The 25,239-nt window shown below is 44.3% G+C and overlaps 1 protein-coding gene across 4 annotated transcripts in view; it reads left to right on the forward strand.

Annotated features, from left to right (window-relative positions):
- The window catches only part of LOC135916298 (uncharacterized), a 160,813-nt gene that overhangs the window by 100,413 nt on the left and 35,161 nt on the right, over positions 1 to 25,239 (forward strand). Inside the window, exon 1 of one of the 4 annotated variants that reach the window (XM_070522795.1) lies at positions 21,288 to 21,380. The exons of the other annotated variants lie outside the window; for them this stretch is intronic. The gene's annotated coding sequence lies outside the window, so the exon portion shown is untranslated. Of the gene's footprint in view, positions 1 to 21,287; positions 21,381 to 25,239 lie in introns of those variants that run through there. 4 annotated transcript variants of the gene reach the window in all.

Here is a 25,239-nt window from a genome sequence, read left to right on the forward strand (position 1 = left end):
TATCATTTTTCTTTATTGTGATTGCTATTGTTTTCGGTTTGACGTAGCGCACTAAAGTTTGACGTAATGCACCAAGGGGATGTTTGTTTTTGAGAGGGGGCATTCACACAAGTAATTGGTTCTTCTTTTCCGGTGACTGTTTATGACCGGATTACAAATCGTGCAAAGTGCTTCATCGGTGGAACACGCGCATTCTTGTATAAAATATTTCTCCAATGTTTTCGCCGATTTTATGTCTTGTCATTGTTGTCGCCGAAACAGCTGTGATCATAATACGCGCGTGACGCCAATGGCGTACACTCCAGAACCAGCAACAGTTTCAGCGCTAACGCTGCAATCTTGGACAAGTCATCGTTAAATAGCCAAAATGTTTGACCCGCAGAGAAAATTTCGACAATCGGCGCCTGTGCTTGCTAGTATCATTCTGTCGTAGTATAAAATCTTATGATGGGCTGAACTTTGTCCGATAAAGAGGTATTTAGGCCGCTTTCGTCTTCGTCACGATCTAATTCTTCAGCGCCACTATATCGTCAAAATATATTTTCTCGAAATATGTTCCTTGTCTCACTTCAACTTTGCCTAGCATAGCGCAGAACATAGTCTTAAGCACGTTCTTGCAATTATTTTACGTTATGTCGCCCGTGTAGCGCCCAGCTGATTGCGCCAAGAAGCCTAACGATGAACAGGTGATGTACAGATCTGCCACCTAGTGAGTGGACATGAAAAATCTCGGTAAGCTTGTGTATTTTAGAGCGCAGCTCTTTGGCGTCCGTTCCTGGGTTTCGCGTCGTCGTCGGCGTCGTCGTTGTTGTCGTCGGCCTCGTAACCAGCTCGCCGACGAATCTGCTCCGCCGCCGCCGCGCATGCGCGCTGTCGGCTCTCCGGGCGAGGGAGGATGATGGAAGGGAGGAGGAGAGACTGTGGAGGAGGGCTGGCTACACAAATGGCTCTTTGGCGTCCGTTCCTGGGTTTCGCGTCGTCGTCGGCCTCGTAACCAGCTCGCCGACGAATCTGCTCCGCCGCCGCGCATGCGCGCTGTCGGCTCTCCGGGCGAGGGAGGATGATGGAAGGGAGGAGGAGAGACTGTGGAGGAGGGCTGGCTACACAAATGGCTCTTTGGCGTCCGTTCCTGGGTTTCGCGTCGGCGTTGTCGTCGGCCTCGTAACCAGCTCCGCCCCCCTTTCATCCCCCCAGCGCTAGCAGCGACCGACTGAAACCGCTTTCGTGAGTCCGCTACCGCACTCACGAAAGACGTCGTGCACTTCCTGCAACTCGCATTAACCGTCCATCGATCCACACCGATGTTAGTAGTGGGGGACTTTAATGTTGACATAAAGACAAACAGCAATTTCCTAACACTTATGCGGGAGAACATCCCGTTCCTCTAGCTCGTAACGCATCCCACGGCTGTGACAACCTCGCGAGGCACTTGTATAGATCTCGTCTTTGAGAATCAAGCATTGCTGTACCAAGTCGAACATATATCAGTCTATTTCTCCGACCACAAAGCTTCCTTCATGACTGTCAAGAACTGTTAGTGGAGTCTTTGTTAAAGGAATACGTGTGAAAAATAAAAAAAAATTCTGTGATAGCGCATACATGTGTTGCTCGATTTCTTTGCCTCAATCTATCGAAAAGGTGAAACAGCTTATTTGCTGCGCTCAAATTTCGCATTAGGAAGTAACGTAATCGTCGGTAATTTTTTTTTGCTACCAAAACAAATCCAGTAAATAAACTCGTTCCTATGCTTGAATGTCACAAAACAAACCCTCGTAGAACCGAATAATATGTTACATGTGAAAATATTTTCAAAGCAAGATCCTTCTGACCCACTAGCTCGGGCCGATCACTCTGTCTTTCCTATCAATAAAATCTATATATATAGGAATGTGCAAGTTTTACCAAACAAGCTACCGTCACTTCAAGGTGCCATTTAGGAAGCCAAGCTTTATATAGGAGATCGACCTTTTAATCCAAAGACTGCACTCTATACCTTTAAATGCAAGGTAAGCTTCATTTACTTCCTCTTTTGGCCTCTTCGCTTAAATAATGTACTCATGTTACCAAACAGGCGCAACCACCTAAATCACCAGCGATGTGCAGGCGCATGCACACAATCGTATTATCGCGCTTTGGGAACGCGCAGGAAGCTGGCCCTGGGCCCTGAGATAACTAATGACTCATAAAATTAACATTTTTCAGATTGCGCACACCTGTCTCATAAGACTTTCAAAGAGTCTTAGGAGTTGAGTGCGCCCAAATTTCCAACATTGTCAGGTAGACACAAGATATCGCAATTACTTTTAAAGCGGTTGCTACAAAGTGTTATATGGCTCTCGACGGCAATGTTCTTTGAAAGTCCCAGAAGAACCGCGTGGAAGAAAAATTTAATACTTCCTGGAATTTGGGCTATGTTGGCCATGATATGTGCAGAAAATCTATTGTTTCTTGCCTTACTATGATTGCGGCAATTATTCGCTGGGTGCTCCTATCTGCGCCAATAATTTTATGTTCACTGAAGCATGCAGCGTGTTTGCCAGACGACATCAGTGAAGTAAGAAAGGAAAACAGTTCATATCTCATGTAAACAAGGGGAATGTTATGGTTGATATCTAGGCAAACCTCAATATTCGTGAGTCATTTACGGCGTTTGCAATGCAACATTTGCAAGTGTTTAGAATAAGTTTACTGTGTGTGAGGAACGGCGTAGACTTTAACCCACTGTTCTCAAAAACTGTGACGGCCACCGATGCCAAACTGAGTGGATCTTGGAGAAACCGAATAGGTAATCCCTACGCGGAGGCAAAAACCTGTATAGGAAATTACACCTATCTTAAATATACCCCCAAATGCAGAAAACCATTATACGGCCTTTTTCTGCTGAGATTCGTAATGCTCCGAGATATGTATACTTCAGAACAAGTTAGAATTTCCTAAAAAAGGGGGATGCGTGCACATGATGTGCAATGTGCGTGTACTTTTAATGTATCTGGCCTACTCAGTGCTCTCACGGCTTCACAAAATAAAGTGAACTCTCTCAACCTGACCCGAAATGTATGTCTTTAGCTTAGGGCTCTTGTAAAACTTAGTCCTCACTCACCGGCTTTATTCATAATTCCATTGCTAATTTGTTTAACCAAATCGAAATGTTTCTTCATAGACTGGTTTTCCTGTCCATTCCTTTGCCAATTTCTTCAAAATACAGCAGCTTTCAATAGCCTCTGCACCTGAGGAAAGCTGCTTGACCGGCAGAAAAGATTTCTTGCATAAAAGGGACAATAGAAACGAACCAGACGGAGAAGTACCAAGCGTTGTAGGGTTGGAGCAGTTGCGCACGGAAATGTTCAGTAGACTAAATTATCAAGAGACCATCATCAGTGCCAAATAAACCAGGCCTGAGATTTAAAAAAAATCATGAGTGTTACTGAAAACACACAGGCAAAAATATATTAACCACTGAACGACATGCGTCAAGTGAACACGCACCAGCATCCAAGTAAAATGACAAAAACTGCGTGGGAATTTCTTTCTAAACGAGAAAAATAGACTGACTTTCAGGCGGTATCCACTACCGCAGTTTATTCATATGCGCAGAGAAGTGTAAAACCTGGCCATCGCGCAAGCGTAGTCAACTTCTAGAAAGTTCAGCGCAATGAATCGAACTATAACACGGCATTCCAACAGATATCGACGCCCATGACGGGGAACTCGAACCTCTTCAGCTGTGATCAGCAAGGACCTCGTGCACAGCACAGAAGACTCAGTAAGCACAGAGAAAACAAATTGATGGCTGAATATCATGACAGGAAAGATCAGATTACGAAGAGTGAGACTTATATCACAGCGCAAAAAAAAACCAACTCTTGAAACGGCAAGAAAGAGTAGAATGGCGAATAGAGAACATGCACGAAGCAACTTTAAACATGAACTCGCCTCGGCTCAAAGGACGTGTCTCCATGAGTGAAAATTCCCGCATATATTTAGGCATATTTTTTGCCACTGCTTGCAAACGGACCTGAGGTATATGCGGGTTATATTGCCTTACCATTCTATCATTAGGTAGCGAATACCATGCCTTACATTCTTCATGAAGTTATTCGTAGGAACTTTGAGAATGACAGCCCCCAATCATATGTCATGAAACAATACGCCGAGAGCACATCGATATTATGTTAAATCTTCTCAGACAGAAGTATTAAAAGTGTGAAGCAATAAAAGAAACGTGCAATTTTTGTTATTTTTTGTCGCCGTTGTATACAAACTTCAAAATTGGCCCAGGCAAGAGGCCGCGTTTCTATCGCAAAACTTGCCTTCCTGCATAGCGCTACTCGCCGCCAGCCTTTCGCGGTAAACTTTAAAGTTGCATAAATTGCAGTTGCTAGGAGGCGTGAGATGCAATCCGGGACATTTGATTCCTAACGCGCTCCACTCTTAAAAGCGAAGCTAAAGCCTCCTCAGTTATTTTTTTCTCTTTTCGAAGCCAAAGAGGATAGAGTCTAGCCTAGAGTAAAGGCCATGGTAACGTGGACGATATACCTAACGAAAGAGAAGAGAGCTGCCACAGGGGTAAAAAACACCATCGACAGTTTTATTTCTGGGGAACAAGTCAATAGGAGCTTTACAGATAGGAAACGAAATGACAGCATTACTTCATAACATTCTACTTCCAGTGCGCACTACTTTTATGGCACCAGTGAGGGAAGCATCTTTGGAGATTCAACCAACTTAGGACGACTCTGGGTTTCAAAGGATAGTTATTATGTGCAGTGGACCATCATGAACTACACTAGCACCACCTGACTGTTGTGGCACTAAGGATGCTGAAAAAGATACTGAAGAAAACGACAGTCATACATTTCAAATCGGTACCCATCATCATCATTAGTTCATTCTCTTCAAAAAACAAGTCAAATGGATTCACAAGCTTGGATCCTGTTTTTCTGTCTCCCTCAGGCTTACACTATACAAACATTTTGCTTAGCTGGGATCCCTAGGACACTGATTCACAAAAATTATTATCAGTGGGGCTCACTCACATTAAACCTCAACACAATTCTACTCAGCTTTGCTACTTCGACCCAGAATAACGGGCTGATCTGAGTCAGAGTGCACTAAAGAAGTCAGACCACCCACACATGTCGCTAATCGCGAAGCAGAATTTAGATGACGTCAGCGAATTCGCATCATTGTACTTACGAGCACCACTCGTTCGACAGAGTCAGCTTGAGCGAGGGCAGCCGAAGAAAGCTTATGTTCATTGTATCACAGCTTGAAGACCTGTGGCTGTGAAGCAGTTAACTTTGTAGCGAACTTCTTGTTAGGCGTACATGAGTTACAAATAATTTAAATTAAATGCGCTCCTTATGCCTGCGGTGTTTGTGTCTTTCGTTTGCGCTGATGTGCTGTTTCTTCACAAAGACAGGAACGTGAAAGAAAGCTCTCGCTTAGTACGCAAGCGCTAACTGTCCCTTCCGTCATACATGTACGCACAGACGCACAAGAACACGCACACTCACGTGCGCATGCGCACGCAGACAAATGACTACCCGCAAATGACAACTACGTCACGCTTACTCTCCGTATTACTCTCCGTCACCGGAGACGTTTGCCGAACAGAAAAAAGCGTACGCGCAAGGTTCTGGTCAGAATAGTCATGGGGCGAAATGCACGCATAACAAAAATGACTTGTCATGATATGATTGAATTGAGATAATTGTCAAGGCATGTATATCTTTACATAAATCTGATGAATGACATGGTGCTGTTGTGGTCGTTACTTTGACTCAATAGATATCAGGATATGAATTAATTGCATGCATGACCTCACACAAATGATATTGCCTAAATCTAATAGCATCAAACACAAATCGTGTGACGACATGAATGATATGGACCTTGTGACATGTCACGTGCGTCACGACAAGAATGGCAGGCAAATGCATGTCATGTTATGGCATCAGTGACGTCGCATGCTCGTTATGACATGCATGACATTCCATAAATGGCATGAATCCTACAATGCTGACATGGTCCTTTCTTTCACGAGATATATATCTTGATATGAATGGCATGGTATGCGTGCGTTCCCTTGCATGAATTACGTGGCATAAATGTCTTGCATGTCAGTATACACAAGACATGGATGAGCATGCCATATTATGTAATCCTTGACATGTTATTCACGAATGTCTCACCACAAATATTCTCATACATATCCACGTAAATAATTCAACACAACGTCACCATCACATTTATTTTTGTCTCCAATATGCGCAAATATATCTAGATAGAAAGGGGAACTCACATGCCTGACAATCATATCATGGCATGAATGACATGCCAAGCATGTCATGTCATAAATGAGGTGATTATAATGAGTGGAATGACATGACGTGCAGTTATTTCACTGGATATATTCTACGCATATGCTTCACGACATGCATGTATGAACGCATTGACATGTCAGGTCACGTGTTTAATAAAATGACTAGCATGAATGCCATGGCCTTTATGGGAACCCAACACATGATGCTCATGAATGTCTTGAAACGAATGAGAAGAATGCGATAAATTCATGGCAAGCATGGATGCAGGGTAAGAGGTTACTATCATAAGAACTAAGCCATTACTGTGGACCCAGTCGTCTAGTACCTTCGTTTCATAACTATATGCTCGTGTTCACGATGCCGTGATCATCGTTGCTGCATCATTCCCAATTCGTAATGCGATTCTCACCTTTGATTCTCGTGTATCTACCAAGTGGTGAGGCCACATGATACTGTGAGCCTGTTGGTGCGTATAGGAAGATCCCGTCATTTCAGCAGCAGGACGCCGGGAGACAGTTGCGTCCGTTCAGAGAGCGATTGAAAAGAAAGCTCCCCTTGAGGGCTGAAATCCGAGCTCCAGATGGCAGCGCGCCGCCTCCTCGTTCTTCGTCTTGTCATTCACAGGCGGCTTAATCAACCATCGATATAGAGTTCTGATGTACATAAGGCTCCAACGAAAGCATTCTTGATATTCTGAAGAAGATAGGCGATGCTTCTGGCGAAACTACCGTAGGTGCTGATATAGACATATGTCATAGAGTGAATACAAAAACACACACTGACATCATTGTGCAATTTGAAAGGCGAAACAAGCGTGACCAATGCTAGAAGCACGAAAAAAAAAAACGATTCGCTAACACCGATCCTGGTCTGACTTCATCGCAGGAACCACTGCAACACTTACCAATTTTCAAAAACGAACACATCTACATATGCCTGGAATAACTTCTTGGAAAAGCCACTGCGCGCAGGAGAGAATGGCGGTGGAATTAGGCATGGTTTAAAAAGTGATTCATTTTGCAGGTCCAACTGACACGTCGACTGTGCTGTCAATTGAACGTAAAAGCGATCTCGATAAATTCTCCGCGGATGCATCTCGTGAGGATTTGAGCATCGCCCAGGTATTGAATCATGGCGAACTGCACAATTCCTCCAGCGCACATTGCGAAAATTACTGCAGGAATAAATACCAATAAATAGCTACACCTTTTCCACATTAACGCTCGATATGGCAGCTCAAAAAGGGTTATCATTATAATATTTATAGATTCTCGTAAGAATGCTTTCACATAGTTATGTTTTCCGAAACCTGGCATAATGACGACTCTGAGCATGTTGTGATGCCAGAGTATAACCACTTCTTTTTAAATCAGCAGGACAGCCGAGGCGGTAGCATGAATTTCAAAATAAATTGCAAAGCTTTTCAGGTAGTTCTTGACTTTACTGTTACCACACATAATTACAAAATCCTATGCATTGTAATTTATAGACCACCATGTCGTAGCATCCGCGAGTTCCTGGGTTTTTTTCAATAAACTGCTCTTGTTTTCGAACAATAATGGCTGTGGCCAAGCAATAGTTAGCGATCTGAAAATTGATGTTTTGAAAGACTAGAAGCTTCCTATTCATTTGCCCTGTCATTGCAATGTAATGAATTTTGCAATGGAATTGCGGCCCCAACCTGCGTTACCCCTACATTATCTTTGTTTGAGTTGTTATCACAAACTTGATTGCTGGTAATATAATTTCTCTTGTTGTAATCTCTGATCGCAGTGATCACATGCCTATTGTGTTAATGCTCAAAAGACAGGCGAGGCTTAAGAAACGAACACAACGAAAAATCTTCCGCAATATATCAATGCGTACACTCGGGGCCTTTAGACAGACACTGATGCTTATTAACTGGAGTAAGGTAACGGCTCTTACAAGTGTGAATGCTGCCTACGGTAATTTCTTACGAATATCTGAACACCATTATTACGCCTCTTTGCAAGAGAAAATCTACTATGGCTGCAAAAAAGCTCGCAAACCATGGCTCATTGGAGAAGTAGTAAAACATATGAATGTGAAAAACATTATGTTGGCGGCATTGCTTAAGACACGCGACAGCGAAATATTGTGGGAATCATTTTCTTTTAGGAACAAATTGAACAGTCATTTCTAAATTCAAGGAAGAATATTTCCGAAAATTTTTTTGCTGCGATTGCCTTCTTTTTCTGAGGTAACAACTCTTTTTACCGCCATTAAAGAAACTCATGGTTGTGACGTAGACGTAATTTTGACTAAACCTGTTAAATCTATACTCGATTTGATCGCCCTGCGATTACACACATATTTAACAAAGCAATTTGAAGTGGTGTTTTTCCAACTAACATGAGAGTACCTAGAGTAAGAGTAATGCATAAAGCAGTTGACCAGAACGCCTTTCCCAATTACCACCCCATCTCAATATTGCCAGCAAATATGAAAGGCATTGAGAAAGTTAATTATACCTGCATTGGAAATATCAGTAAAACACTTAACTTCCTAAGAAGGCGCCAGTTTGGATTCTGGAACAACCACTCCTCAAAAGATGCTCTCCTCCTTCAGAAAGAGATTATATTAGAGAATGTAAAACACAAGACGTTGACACAAAGGCTGTATATAGATTTTAGAAAGCCTTCGATCATGTAAGTCCCGCCATATTACGAGAAGAAAATGAACTATATTAGATTTTGGGGAGTTGCGTTCCAGCTTATTCACTCTTACCTAGACAAAAGACCTCAATAAATTGCAATAGGCACATGATAATCACGTTTGAGACCACTTGCTGCTGGATTGCCATAAGGATGCATTTAAGGGCATATTCTTTTCCTTCTTTATATAAGTGGCGCAATGAAAATAAACCACAACTCGCAGTTTATCATTCACACGAATCGTTGTACATTCTTATTTATTGGAAAAGATTGGTCAAGTATTCAAACCGAAGTCATTACGTTTTGCTGGAATCTAGATGAGTGGCGCGAAACGAACAACCTAATGTTCAACTTAACAAAACCAGATGTGACATATTTCATGTGCCTGGAATCCCTGCTTCTGTACAGCAGAACGTCACTCTATGTCCATACACTGTCCATATCGAAAAATGCTTTAAAATACTTGGGATCCTCTGCAATGAACACATGTCACGGAATGACCAAGTAAAAATGATAGCTTCAAAATTACGTAAGTGTGTAGGATTAATGAACTCTTAACATACACTGCCATTTGTAATAAAAATATCGCTATACAACACCATTTTATGTCTGATTATTGTTATTCCTTGCTGGTATAGGGTAAAACTACAGCAGTTGATTTATCAAAACTGGGCATGTTGCAGGAAAAGGTAGTTCGGGAAATTTTAAATTCATCCTTTCTATAACACACAACCCCTTTTTGAAAAAGAGAGATCGGATCATTAAATTATGAGAGTATTATTATTACAAACTACTATGCTCTTATAAAAAGGCAGCCCTCGGAAAATCAGCTGCTTTTCTAATATTGCGCGCCTTCTGCGAAGCGCTTTTCCCTGTAGTTTCCGATGCGCACTGCCTTGGCACGTTCCGTTTTCACGACCTCAGTACAGAGTGCAACCGAATCTGACATACCTTGCCAGCGACATTAAGCTAATAAGATTTGCTACATACAGACATTTCATTCCTTTGAAAAGAAGAAATAGGAAAATTATTTTTATGAAAATTTACACATACTCTGTGTTATAATATTCTGCGGCGCTTTGTATTTTTTTAAGGTAATTATTGCTTTTTATACGCTTGTCTTCAGGTGCATTTCTGCATTCAGCGGTGCACAATACATTTCTCCTAGAAATGCATGTGTGGAAATAATCATATTACTTGCACACATGCAGTAGCACTGCACCCACTATAGTACAATTCTGAGAGTGTATAACCATTGTTTAAAAGCATACTCTATGTTGTCTTATGTTTTTTTTTTATTTCTTATGCTAAATATGAATGCTGTATTCTGTCTTCACCGCCGAAAGGTGATTGGCGCTCTGTCAAGCTGCCACTATGCATCTTTTTTTTCGGTCACCTTTGTTTCGCTGTAACTTGTCAGTTTTGCTGCAAATAGTTTTTTCATTGATTGATTCGTTCATCGATTGATTCACCGACTGATCTAGGCGTGCTCTTTCCTATTGCAATAGTGTTCGAGTAGGGCAATGCTGCATCGAATTCCACCATGCCAGCGTCATCCTGGCTCGGCCAATAAGAGTAGCTGCACCACGCTACTCGTCCGGTTGAATATAAAGCGACACAGCCTTCCGGTTCTGCTACAGTGTAGTTGTGTCACTGCCAAGTCACCCCTTTCTGTCCTCTAAGCGATACCACGTGCTGCCGTCATTGAGTGTTTAGTTTTCCGGACCTCCATGCCGCTTGTTCACGTTAATTCGATTGTCCGTAAAAATCACGGAATCATCGCAACCCTCGTCTTTGTGATGTTTCTGTCGTCACACACACACGCACTGCGTCAATTTTAAGTGAGTGTAATCGCGCCACACACACAATTGTACAGGAACTACACACTTTGGCCAACCTTGTAATGCTTTGAGGAGTTCCAAGTACTCCAACTTAGCCAGCTGCCTGCAACTGCTTCGCATAACGCCAATTTCAACCGCGCATGGGATACGCACAATTTTGTTTGCATGTTTTAGTACTTTATACGAGGCGCTCGCAGTGCGCTTGCTGAACTAATGAAGTGACCTTGTTTATATTTCATTGAAACAAAATGCACGTCATGGATGATGTGCAGTTCAAATAAGTCATACAGTCCACGCAAAGTTCGCGAAGTGAATGGGATAATTACGGCTTTGCAATAAATTACTTATTTAAGGGTTTCACCGGCGGGTAACTGTGTTTTAGGCACATCGCGTAATTTAGCTGGTTGTGAAGGATTGTCTGTAACAATCACCGATTTCATCTCTTATCAAAATGGGGCGACTGTTTTGGCTGATGTGCTTGGGAATGGGAAACTATGTGGCAGAAGCAAAAGGTTCGCCAAAATTTTCCTAAGGACCTGAAAACTTTAGGAGCGCAGAAATAAAATTCGCAGTGAAGTTACTCAGAAGGAGCATTAAAAATAACTTTTAGCTGTCATGCTGAAGTTCGCACTATCTTCATCGGTCTGTTTTTAGTTAAGCGGCAAAGCCTACTTTTATCATGTGGCGTCACTGTATCTACCCATCTTGTCTACAAACATTCGTCCAGCAAAAAATGGTCATGGTTTCATGAGGAGTGGGCACGTTCCTCACTACTTCCCATCAGGAAACCTCGATTGGAAATGGTGAAGAACAGTATAAAGAGATTGAATATGTAGCAAGCGATAGGTTATAAGGGCTTTGGAAGACATGACTCGGAGAAAAGCTTCAAGGGGAGGTGGAATAATCGTCGAGGTAATCGAAGATGAAGGGGAGATATTACTTGGAATGCTTGCGATCCACCACTGCCTGACGATTTCAAGTACACCAGAGCGTCCGAAGAATGTTAAATATAGAATAATCTTGAAAGGAAAAGATGTTAAAGGCTTCGAGAATTAGAGCCCTATTGGCTTTCTTTCAGTATTGCATGAAATATTCTCCAAGCTCATATACAATAAATGCACGCCAGCACTTCGATTCTTTCAGTCAAGAAAACAGGCTGGCTTCAGGAATGGGTATTTTAATACGAATACATCCATGACATCACTAAGGCATTTGAAAAATGTGCGGACTACAGCTAATATGGCTATATAACTTACATATATTATGAAAATGCATCTGATTATCTTAACGTAAAAGAACTCATGGATGCATAGCACAATTAAGAATGACACGTGCACATCTTAGCAAATATTTATAAAGGTTCCAATACTACATAATTATCAACAACAGTAGTCACAAAATACGAGCCACGAAAGGATTAAGAAAGAAGGCACTCTCTGAAATGCTGTTCGTGGCATATATACAACTATTGAAGCTATCAGACTGAGAATGATTATGAGTGAGGATGAACGGTCAATATCTCAGCAACAAGCATTTCACCGGACATTGTTCTGCTCAGCAACGTTGCGAATGAAGTGCAAGAAATTATTGAGTACCGTGGTCGAGAAAAAGTAAAAGCATGGCTGAAGATTGTTAAGCAGAAGACCCAAGTAATGTCAAATTGTCTGAAAAGAGAATTCGAATTAGTGATTGGCAATGAGACTCTATATTCTGTGAAAGGGTAACTTTAGTCAATTACAAGAATCCCTAACCATGCGAAGTGAATTAGACTCATAATAATCGGTTGGAACGTATGCGGCAGCGTTGCGAAATCATGACCACCGTTTACCGCTACCTTGAAATGAAAAAGTATATAATCATTGTATTCTATTGGTACTATCATATCAGGCGGAAACTTCGATGCTAACAAAGAAGCTCGAAAAAAAGGTAAGGACCACACAATGAGCGATGTAACGCGTAACCTTAAAAACAGGAATACTGAAGTGTTGATTAGAGGAAAGACAGGAATAGCAGATACTCTAGTTAAACATAAAAGGAAAGAATGTAGCTAATGAGTGTCATGTAATGAGCGGGCTAGATAACCTGATTTCTACTGTAAATGCAGAACGGAGCGAGGGAAGGTAGGTGTAGTGGAGAAGGTTAGATGATTTTGTGGCGGGATGAAATTAGAATATTTGCATACATAACATAGTATCCGCACAAGGCACGTGTTCCTTGAGGTTCCTGGGAGAGGCCTTCGTACTGAAATGAACAACCGGATGATGATGTTCGACGAAGGCTTTCCCGAACTATGAGTTAGTGTATTCTATTGTATAAAGAAAGGACCTGTGGTGTCCAGTAGATAAAGGGCTGTGCTTGAGTCCAGCCGACATTGCCTAAATGGATCATGGTCTCGACAGGTTCAGTGGCTTAATTACTTTAGGTATCAAAACACGTTGTCTTTCAAATGAACAAGGTACCACGTCAACATGATAGCTGTAAGATGGCCAATCATTGAACGTTAGAGCTCACAGTTTAAGCTTTGTAAACGTAATGAAATTGACAAGCGTTGAAAATACGCATGTTCACGGGTACTACATGTGGTTTATTTAATTTATTACGTTATCTTGGGCCCTGATACGCTTTAAAAATCCAGCCAAATGTGTGAGTACCTTTTAATACTTAACCTCCATAAAAGCAGAAAACACACAAGCTTCTCCATCAACATCTCATCGGATGCAGTCAAGGACGACAGAGTGGCAAACATGTCCCTTGATTGCAAGGCTCCAGGACCAGACTGTCCATTCCTGCTTTCATGATGTTCCTACTTTTCATCGTTCAGTGGCCTTCCTGTAGTTGGCCTAGTGCAGCCCCGATGGCTATCGGCAAAGCTTTACTTTTTACACCCCCCCCCCCCAATTAAGATGCCACTGTAACCCTAAACAAGTCTGCTTAAGTGGCGGTTTGCCCAAAAACATTCAGCATAGGAATTTGAAATTCAATTCTACCATACACAACCGGGAAACTTTGTAACGGGTATATGTTGTAGTAATCGTTGTTTAGCAAGACTGCCATGATAACCCGAAATATTACAGTAGTGATTAGGGCATATTAGGACTTCGGTTTCTCCGCCTGCCAGCTGAAGGGTTCGTTCTTGTGCTTGTCTATAACATCGATTTGCGCATCCGGTTTGACAAGGTTGAAGTCCGCATAAATAGGATATAATTGTTTTTTTCGCTTGCTACGATACTTTAATAGTCGCTGTCCTGTACGTAGTTTCTCTGACGCATGCGATCACACCGGAAAGATTTCTGTGACAGGTAGTAACAGAGCATGTGTCACAGGCGATTCTCCCGTGCGTGCGTCCAATTTATTATTGCTTCGGTGGTAGAAACTAGTGGAGCGCAGAAAATACCCATTATGAAAAGGCTAACGCGGAATCGTACGTCATGTAAATCCGTGTACTTGCTTCTTTCAGAAGACACTAATAGTAGAGATGGCATCAGTAGGCTAAATACCAAATGGGCAATACTCATTGAAATATTCGCTTCTGGTAATGCCGTAAACGCTGACACGCTTCGTACGCCTCTAATTAGGATGTTTCACAATTTTGTGCCGCAAATGGAAAACCCGTTGGTAATCCTAACATATTTCGCTGTATATCTCATACGAGTTAATACGAATAAACAGTATTACATAAAACAACTTCAGGCTGCTGTTAAACTAAATGTCCCTCATGGCGCAATTTATTCCTAATATCAAATGATATTGCGAAACAAAAACCGACACGGACGCAAGAGAAGACGACACACCAAGCGCAAACTTTCAACTACGTTTATTGCACCACTGAATCGATTTTATACATGTGAAGCAGTGTAGACTGCGTATGCGCTTGCATGAAAATTAATTGAGAATTCATGTAACATAGTTACGCGTCATGTGATGCCGCCTCGAAGAAACTAAGTTCTTGTTCTGTGAGAGCCAGTGAAGGGAAGCTAACACACTTATCACTCAATTTTGCAATCATCTGCGCTTCAGATATTTTAAGGATGAGCTGCGTGCTGTCACGGGAAACAATCGCGCATTGGTCTTCAATAGGGTTGCATCCATGATCGCGACAATAAATCGCCAAGAACCCACCGAAAACATTTTTTACCTTGTTGCTGTGTTCGCGGAGCCGATCATTGAGGCAACGCCCAGATTGTCCCACATATTGCTTCCCACATGAAAGCGGGAGGTCGTAAACCGGTAAATATCGGACAAACTGGGCGTTGCCTCAATGATCGGCTCCGCGAACACAGCAACAACGTAAAAAATGGCTCCGGTGGGTTCTTGGCGATTCATTGTCGCGATCATGGATGCAAACCTATTCAGGACGAATGCGCGATTGTTTCCCGTGGCAGCACGCAGCTCATCTTTAAAATATCTGAACCGCCGATGATTGCAAAACTGGGTGATAAGTGTGTTAGCTTCCTTTCACTGGTTCTCACAGAAAAGGAACTTAGTTTCTTGGAGGCGGCATCACATAACTCATGAATGCGCAGTTAATTTTCATGCAAGCTCATGCGCATTCTACACTGCTTCACATGTATAAAATAGATTCAGTGGTACAATAAACTTAGTTGAAAGTTTGCGCTTGGTGTGTCGTCTTCTCTTACGTCCGTGTCGTTTTTTGTTGCGCAATATCATTGCAGTAATGGATTACCATCTTGCCCGCAATGCTGCTCTCATATTCCTAATAGGTTCCACTTGATTGCATTACTTTACAAAATTCATAGGAAATACGCGTATCCAACAACCTACGCACAGCCATAGCCTGCATAGCTACAATGAAACCAAACTGTCCAGCGCGGAAATATTTAAAAGATGGAGCAGCATATGCTTGGAAAATGCAGTGCCCTACATTAGCAGCAACAACTAATACGACGGCGCTAGATGTGTTTTCTTGAACGTTATAATTTAGTACGGCAGAAAAGTGTTTTGGGTAGGTGAGAAAGAAATAATTGGTAAAGTTGCGCATGTATAAGCACTGTCGCCTGCTACCAGAATTGTTGTGGAGAGCTCTGCATGAAACTATATTTCTTAATGTTTGAGGTGGGAAGCAAAGCTTAAGTTCAAGCGCGCTCTTTCTTTTTCAGTTTGCGCCTACTTGAATGCCAGCGTTAACAAGAATACGCTTCTAGGAATGAATGCTCCGCAGTGGAACATCTTAGCACTTCAGCCAACAGCGGCAAGTACTTAGTACACGAGAGCGCAGGGGCCAGAATACCAATGAGCTAGCCAGTACCTCAAGCAATCCAGTAGTCCCCGAAAGGTGGCGACTTTGAACTCTTCTTACAACCACTGGGTCGTTATGTTCGGCCTCCGTCTTAAGCATTCGTCTTCTCTTCCTTGACAGCGTTGGCATCCTGCTGCATCTTCATCAGCTTCCACCCTTGGCCATGAAATCTGCATTCCTACCGTGAATGGTACGGAATAATGTAATTGATGCTTCCTTTATCTTTCCCCTAAGTCCTTTATAGTGGATTGCTTTCAGTATAACTTGTCGCTTTGCAGTTTTGGCAACATGATACGGGCACGAGAATGGCGTCTTTGAATCAAGGTCCTTTATAACCAAGATCATCTCCACATGAGTTATACCAGGCAACTTGTGCCAATGCCCTTTTTCGAAGCTTTATTTTCATAGTACGGCAGCAGCTCCCCGTTTCTCAGCAGGCAATGTTTTTTGCCGGACAGTAAGTTTGCCCATAATCGATAGTTCTTTATTTGCTACAAGCCACACAGATCTTCCAAAAGCTGTGCAATCAGGACTGCAACTAAATACCCCAATGTACGAACAGTTGTAATGTGAAGCAGCCGCTTCCATCGCACATTTCCGGCCGCGCTTGAGGTCAGGGCACAAAGCCAAGAACATTTCCAAGTAGCGTATGACTCTCTCTGCAAGGTAATTGGCGTCTGAACCCTAGTAGATGGCGAAACGTAGTTAGACGCCGCGTTCTTGTGCACAAACACGAAGCTTGTCGCTACGGAAACCGGGACCATTTTCATCTGCCACACCTTGACATTCTTATGTATGTCTTGTTCAAGGAGTGAAATCGCGCCGCTGAACTATTTCTTGCTGCGCTTAACAGCCGCAAACGTGGCGCATTCGTCTATTGCCAGCACAAATGTTTGGGTGCTTTGTACTCATTCCCCCTTGCGTTTAAGTTCAGCGAGTTCAAGGTGGCCTACCTCGAATGCAATGTATCAATAGGTCACCACCACCATGATGCTCCCTCTGAGTCTGAAATTCACGTTACATAGTTCGTACTCATTGCAAGCCTTGGGGTACCTAGCCACATCGGTTTTCAGTTTATTCATGTAAACGTTTGGGTTCATTTTCTGTGAGCTCTCTAATTGGCCACGTGACATGGGAGTGTCATGATAGATTCGAAGTATGGTTGGAGCACATGTCTGTAGTACATTCAACAGGTCATTTTTCACTTTCAAGTATTGTGTTCCCACCTATACACGTTGCATGGCCAAGCAGTGAGGTGAAGAAGCCATGCAGGGCCAGCAGCGGCGTAAGGACGCATGAAGGTCGCTTCGAGCTTCTTTACGTTGAAGAAGCACCGAGGTAACCTTCACTGAGGGTCCCTCACCTACAAAGCTTTCAGAGTAGCCTAAGACGACCTCACGAAAATGAAGGCTTCCTTACTAAGATAAGGAATATCTTATTGCTTCACCCTAATTTTAAAGTATAGTTGAGTAACATATTGATATTTTCTATAAAGCATAATAATGCAGTTTTTATTCTCCTCAATTACTTGAGCGTAATGTATTGATATACAGCGTTTCCAAAGTATTAAAAAACAGGTTCACGCATGAGGTACTAACTCATTTGTGAAATAGTTTGCTGACATTCTTCAGGAAATGTACGCGCTTGTTCACTTCCGTTGTACAGCGTTCCTCTTGCACATAGTAGTCTTTGACACTTGAACCACGCGCTTCCACGGCATTCCATATTTTTCTCGGTAAACACCAATAGCACATGTTTCATTTCCTGAGAAAGATAATAGACACGCATTGGCCCGCAATGTAATTTAAAAGCCCGTCACTGCTTCGCCCATACGAGAGTTAGCACGTTAGATTTGACAGCTGGTGGATTTCCTCTTTCGCCGTTGTTCAAGCGGGTAAAAGACGAGCATCGACGAGTAATAATCCCAAACCACATCGCGACTCCTGAATTATCTGTCATGTTGCTCACGTTGGCTTTGATCTCACTCCTGACGCCTCAAAAAAGCTTAGCACAAGATTCGCCTTATCCTGAAGATCGCACTGACCTGCAGAAGTACCAAGATGCCAGCAAAGTAAGTTTTTTTGTAGAAGTATTAGCAGTCTGACAAAATATGTTGCACCAGTAACAAAAGTGCCGCACGTGTTTATTTTCTTGGTGTATGCTATAAACGGGTTGATATTAGGGACACGTCAGTAACCTTTGGACAGCTGATGCACAATGTGTTCATTGCAGAGTAACGGCCAGGGCCACGTGGAAGGCTCTTCCGTAGTGTTCACGGCCACTTGAATCTAAGCTGGCATAGAAGAGATAAAAAAAGTTCGGCAGCATGTTACACGCCTGTAACACGTGAAGGCGAATGCCTGCGACGCACTATGTAGCTCATTAACTTATATGATCGGAAAGGTCAAACTTCATGTAAGACACAACGAGTCGCAATGTGAAGTACATGTGTGGCAAGCAGTTGTCTGCCAGTCTCGGCCTCCTCTCTACGCTGCCGTCTCGCATCGTCGCGTTGCCACTTTAGCGGTTCGACTTCGACTCCTTCTCGGCGCTTAGCTGAGGCTTCGCACGCTCGTATATTGGGGTTAGACTTGCATGAACGGCATTTCTCTTGCACATTACGTTACATCCTCCCAGCAACGGGCAAGCCGCACTCGCAATCGAACTCCTTCCTCCGGCCCCTTGGCACGTCGCGCCTCGTTTCTCGCTGGGAGCGCAACCTCGGCCTTAGCGTACTTCTGAACGGAGTATGCAATGCTTTATTGTTGGTATGGATGCTTGTTTTGATCTTGTTCTTTATTGAAACGTATGCTGTTCTGTGTGTTGTATGGATGATTTCAATGAACTGTTCGCTTCACTTTGCTCAGTGCTTGTAGCCACTACCTTCAAGCTGTAGGAACCATTCAATGTTTTGCTTGCTTACGGTGGTATGAGCCATTGCATCTTTGCTTGGTGGCGGGGATACGAGCCACAGCTGGTGATGACATGTCGTACCACTCGACTAGACGCCGCGTTATTTAGGTATGAGTCATTGCAAAGAGCGAATAAAAGATTTCACCTGAATAAATCTTTACAATCGCTGTTCTACTCTTCAATAGTGCTTGTTTTAAAGCCAAGTTTGCTTTTCCTCTTCAAATTTAGCGCTACTGCTACAGCTGTCGTGGACGCGGTGTAGGATGGTGGTTCAGAGAGTTTACATACTTGGCAGTAGCCTGGCAAAGAGAAAAGTCGACGCGAGAAACTCGTTTAGAGCTTTCCATAGCGTCGCATGTGCACAATGCCCTCTGGAACACCCTGAGTGCCACCACATTAGCGTCTTGACGGCTGAAACTATTTGTGACGCTTCCCCTCCACGTGCTCAGAAGCATTGCAGAAACTGCAGTGCTTACCTTTCTACTTAGGTGCCAGTCAAGAGAACACAAGCATAGAACTTTCTAGAGGAGGGTGGAGGGCAGGTAGAAAATCGGTAGAACCAACGCAGTCACGAATTCAGTGCATAACAGGCTTGTCACTCTCGCAGTTCCCATACAGGGGGAGGGCGGGGGATAGAAAAGTTGGCGTGAGGAGGTAAGAAAACTGTGGTTGCCGGCAATCTGCAGGTACGCTATGGCGCGTTTCTGCAATTCCTGAAAAAATAAACAGCATGTACATTTGTCAAGCGGACAAGTGGCGAAGGCCTTGCAGATTCAAAGCCCCATTAAAATACCGTAGGGTCTAGGCCACACTACGGAAGGCGTCGCATGTCAAATCGACATTTCTGCACCCACCGCGGCAACTTGACGGCTGTGGCTTTGCTTCGAGGTTATGTGTCCTATTCCCACCATGGGAATCGCTTTTTGACGGGATCGAAATGCGAAAAAAAGTTAGTGCACTTAGATCAAGGCGTACGTTAAAGGACACCAGGATGTCAAAATTAATCCGGAGTCCGCCACTATGGCATGTCTCATAATACGATCGTAGTTATGGCACGACTGCCTCATAATTCAATTCAATTTTAACACTTCTGCCACGATGCGCTGTACTATGTGAAGCAATGATAATTCTCGTCCCTGTCCGAGAATATGAACAATGTCGCACAACAATACCTGAAGGATACACTTCCCCTTGTATGTTCTATGTAATACGCAAACAGCAGTGGTGCACGCAAGGTAATATTTAGCATTATCTCATCAGTCTCTGATTTGATTAAACGATAACCAAACTTCACATTTGCTGTCGATATCACCGGAAACTATCTTCAATGAACGCAAAGAGCAATGAAAGATTCGCGTGCATCGATTCCCAGAGTGCGTGGGATTCGTGTATTTCTACCCGTTACTGTAAAGTAAATTAGTATCTACTTTTTTGTAAAGGGTACCTACCACTTTTCATATGTTTTTTTGTTATCACGTGGAATTGTTGTTGCAAGATGTACCCCACCCCTTATGTAACACCCCTGATAAAGGGGTGTTACATAAGGAAAGGAAATAAGGAAATAAACAGACCTTACCTGACCTGACCTGAATGCGCCTGAGTTAATTCTTTAGTGACACTAGGGGACATAGCTTTTGCCACTGTATGAAGGGAAAATGTATAAAGCGTGGGACAGCCATACCTCCTCGAAAGGGAACTAAGATGCAGTTTCACTTTTGTAATGGAAACGCTGTTTACCTATTTCCCATAAAAAATGATGCGTAGTGGACGAACCGACTAGCACTTCTGACCAGTAAATGCAATATTTCAAAGCTAGCAAATACATGATACAAAGCAGGTAGGTTCGCTACTTCGAGTGTTGACGGCCTGCTCTACAACATCTACAAGGCAAAGTGATGTACAGGTGCGGCCACTACCAGAGGGAACATGGGGGCCCGTGGCAGCACCCGCGGAGAGCCTCCAATGACGCCTCGTGAAGTGTTACTGCGCAGGCGCAATCGCAGCGATAGGCGGAGCACACGGCGCGTCGTCTGCTATACTGCCTACACAGCTGCCGCTCGAACTACATCGGTGTTCGCATTGCCATGTGGCCAACAGCAAAGAAGTTTTGTTACTCAAGCGGGATTCACACGACAGGCCACTTTGCCGATCCAGCCAGCGGATGAGCATGACGGATCTCAGCGCCTCCAAGTTACCTCACACTCCGAGACACAGTAGAAGAGGTGCTAAAAATGTCATTTGTTGCAGCTCGACCACTTCGCGGTAATCCTCGGACTAAATTGGCACTCCATCCAGTCATGTGTGCCATGCCTAAAAGCTAGGTCGCATATGTGGCTGCATTATTCTTGATGCAAAGGCGAACGCGCAGGTACGTACATCTACGTTGCCGAGAATAAAGAGCAGCTAGAGCACACGAACTCTTCGCAGTGTCAGTGGGCTTATGGCAAATACTAAAAGACACATTGGCGCAGTTTTAATGGCCCCAACTTTTGATATTGTGCTGTTGCCCATGACCCTTTATAAAGAAGTGCCGCGTTTCAGTGCAGCTTCATTTCTTTGTAAAGACACTGAGCAATAGCTAGAGTGACAGAGTACGAATGCCGGGCGGCTATTCCCCATGGTGATGCGACCAAGTATAACGCAGTTGCTGCCATTATCCTGCAACGCGCTAGCTGGGTGTCTAGCTCCTCGAATGCTTGACTGTTTCCTTCCACGCTGGCTTATGGCACGATTGTTTTTTATAGCAATGCAACCCAGAGCTAATTGCATCATGAGATCAAACAATACAAGCTGGATGTGTCCTCCTACAGGGGCAGTATTCTCGAGCGATCACTCTCAGAAACATTGCGACTCGTAGTACATACAACCGACGGCACACTTGTTACTGTGTGGGGATATCGAACTTCGCACAGAGAGAGAGAGAGAGTAAACTTTAATGAGCACCAGCAGTTCAGTCGGCTGGGCCTAGGCCTCCCACGATGGGACGTCGAGGTCTTGCCTCTTCGCCGCTTCGTAGGCCTGCTGGGTCGCCCAGAGTTGGTCGTCGAGATGGGAGCTGCGCAGGGCGGCGTGCCATCTCGACGAGAGGGTCACGGGATTAAGGTCTGGGTATTGATGTTTGCACTCCCATAGCATGTGAGGGAGTGTTGCCGATTCAGTTTGACAGACCTTGCACGTCTGGCTCGGGTAGATGTCGGGGTATATAGTGTGATAGCGTGTGAGGGAGGGGTATGTATTCGTCTGTAACAGGCGAAGGGTGGTTGCCTGTGCCCTGTTTAACTTGCGGTGAGGGGTGGGGAAGGTTCTTCTTGCAAGGTAAAATGACTTTACAAGGTCGTTGTACCTTGTAAGGCGGTCGCGTCCGGCGGGTGCACCTGCACCGTCTCCGGCACGGTTGACTAGTCCTCGTGCTACGGAGTGTGTAACCTCGTTGAGGTTGGTGAGGTGCGGGTGGACAACGCCGGCGTGTGCTGGGATCCAGACGAGTGTGATTTGATTTTCAGGCGAGTGCGGGGCTTGTCGTAAGATACGGAGTGATTGATGATAAATACGACCTTTGATGTAGTTGTTGACTGCTGTGCGAGAATCACTCAGTATAGTGTGACAGGCTGGGTCAAGAGTGGCCAGAGCGATGGCCACTTCCTCGGCCGTCTCGGCATTTTTGGTAATGATGCTGGCAGCATGTCGGAGCAAGCCGCCTACTGTGGTAACTGCCGCAAAGCGCCGTCCATCTTGGTATTCAGCTGCGTCGACGAAGGTGACGCCCGCGGTGTTGGCGTAAGCTTTGATGAGGGAAGTAGCTCGTGCCTTCCTACGTTCTTTGTTGTAGTCTGGGTGCATGTTTTTCGGAATAGGGTCAGCGTGTATCCATTGCCGAATGTCGCGTGGTATTGGGTGTTTGTCTCCATGTTGACGGTGGTAGGTGATATTAAGCTTGTTTAGAATGCTACGGCCCGTTTCCGTGAGAGTAAGCCGCTCTAGTTGAGATCGACGTTGGGCCTCGAATAACTCGTCTAGCGTGTTATAGATACCTAATTGTAATAGAAGTTCCGTGCTGGTGTGGTTGGGTAGTCCTAAGGCCTACTTATAGGCTCCTCTAATGATGATGTCCAGTTTAGTCTTTTCAGCTTTGTACCAGTTGAGAAAGGGCGCAACGTAAGTAATGTGACAGACGACAAAAGATTGGACAAGGCGGATGAGGCTTTCTTCCTTCATACCCCCTCGCCGGTTGGTCACTCGTTTCAGCAGTCTGGAAGTATTGGCGGTCTGTCGAAGGATCTTTGAGATAGCCGTAGAGTTAGCTCCGTTGGCTTCTATGGTCATACCAAGAACGCGGATGCAAGGGACCACGGGTATGGGTCTGCCATCCCTCAAGTGGAGTTCGATTTCCTCGTATTGGCGTTTAGTCGTGGAGCCCCGTGGGGGGCGTCCACGGAGTGTGGGGCGATATAGGAGAAGCTCCGACTTTTCAGGGGAACAGCGGAGTCCCGTGCCTTCAAGATAATTTTCTACGATGTCAATGGCGTCTTGTAGGGCAGTTTCGATTTGGCCGTCACTGCCCTTTGCAGCCCAGATTGTAATATCGTCGGCGTATATGGTGTGTTCAATGCCGTCGAGTTTTTGTAATTCCTGTGCTAATCCAAGCATAACCAGATTAAATAGTATTGGGGAAATGACAGAGCCTTGCGGTGTGCCCGTGCTGCCGAGGGAGAGTTCCTCCGATCGGATGTCTCCGACCGACAGGAAGGCCTTCCGATTGGATAGAAAGCCTCTTACGTAGTTGTAAGTGCGTTCTCCAAGGTTGAGCAAGGAGATACGCTCGAGGATGGTGGAGTGCCTTATATTATCGAAGGCGCGCTCGAGGTCGAGGCCCAAGATCGCTTTCGTGTGACGAGATTTGCCATCTAGGATTTGATGCTGAAGTTGGAGCATAGCGTCTTGGGTGGAAAGATGCTGTCTAAAGCCAATTATCGAGTGGGGGTAAGTGCATGTGTCTTCGAGGTGAGTGTTTACACGGGTTAGGAGTGCGTGCTCCATGACCTTGCCTACACATGAAGTTAGCGATATGGGCCGGAGATTGGCGAGGCTAGATGGCTTACCGGGTTTGGGGATGAGAATTACTTTGGCCGTTTTCCATGTCGAGGGAATGGATCCCTGGCGCCAGCAGTTGTTGATGTATTCGGTGAGTTGTTGCACCGAGGGGTCATCTAGATTTCTTAGTGTTTTATTCGTAACACCATCTGGGCCTGGCGCCGAACGGCTGTTCAGCTTATGTAGGGCAGCATGAATCTCTGCCACGCTGAAGTCTTCATCAAGGGCAGGGTTGGAGGTCCCTGTGTATGGGCCGTGAGGTTGAGTGGGCCCAGATGGGATGTACTTTTGACATAAGCTCTTCTTAACGTGGTCCTGGCCATGCGTCTTGCTTTCTGTGAATAAAAGCTTGGTGAGGCGATCTTGTTGATATGAGCGGGTGGTGGTGCTATCAATCAAATGTTTGAGGATTTTCCATGATCGGGGGTGGTGGAGTTGCCCGTCTAGAGAGTGACAGAGCTCTGTCCATTGCTGTTGATTTAGAACGCGGCAGTGAGCTTCAATTTCCTTGTTGAGAAGTGCGACCTTCCGTCTGAGTCTTCTATTGAGCCGTTGTCCCTTCCATCTAGAGAGGATGGATGATTTGGCCTCGATAAGGTGAGCGAGTCTACTGTCCATGCGCTCAGTCGGGGCGTCTGTTGTGATAATGCGGGTGGCCGATTTAGTATCAGACAGTAGATCGCATGACCATGATTCTATGTCGGTAATGGGAGTGTCCGTCGTTGCTGTTATACGACATTTACGGAACGCATCCCAGTCCGTCCAAGTAAAGTCCCTTGTTCTTCTCATAATGGCTGGTAGGTGTGGGAGAGTAATTTCGATGATAATTTCGATAATTTCGAACTTCGCACAGCGCCAAAAACAATTTCAGCCTAATCGCGGACGGGTTTTGTGCCGAGTCACGCAAAATCGCACTAGAGTGAAAATATCATCGAAAGTGATCACTAAAGAATAACGGCCCGTCTGCTTTTACCACAGCTGTTCGCATAGTCGGATGACACCACTGATTATCAGCTAAGTAGAGTTTGTACGGTGCGTGCCATACTACTCGGAAAGGGATACTTTCCGTTTCGATTAAACCGAGAGCGTGGAGTATCTAAAGCAGCATTATTTTTTGCAAAGCAATAAAAATGCTT

The sequence above is a fragment of the Dermacentor albipictus genome, chromosome 8 (genome assembly GCF_038994185.2).
Source record: "Dermacentor albipictus isolate Rhodes 1998 colony chromosome 8, USDA_Dalb.pri_finalv2, whole genome shotgun sequence".
In the NCBI taxonomy this organism is placed as follows: Eukaryota; Metazoa; Arthropoda; class Arachnida; order Ixodida; family Ixodidae; genus Dermacentor; species Dermacentor albipictus.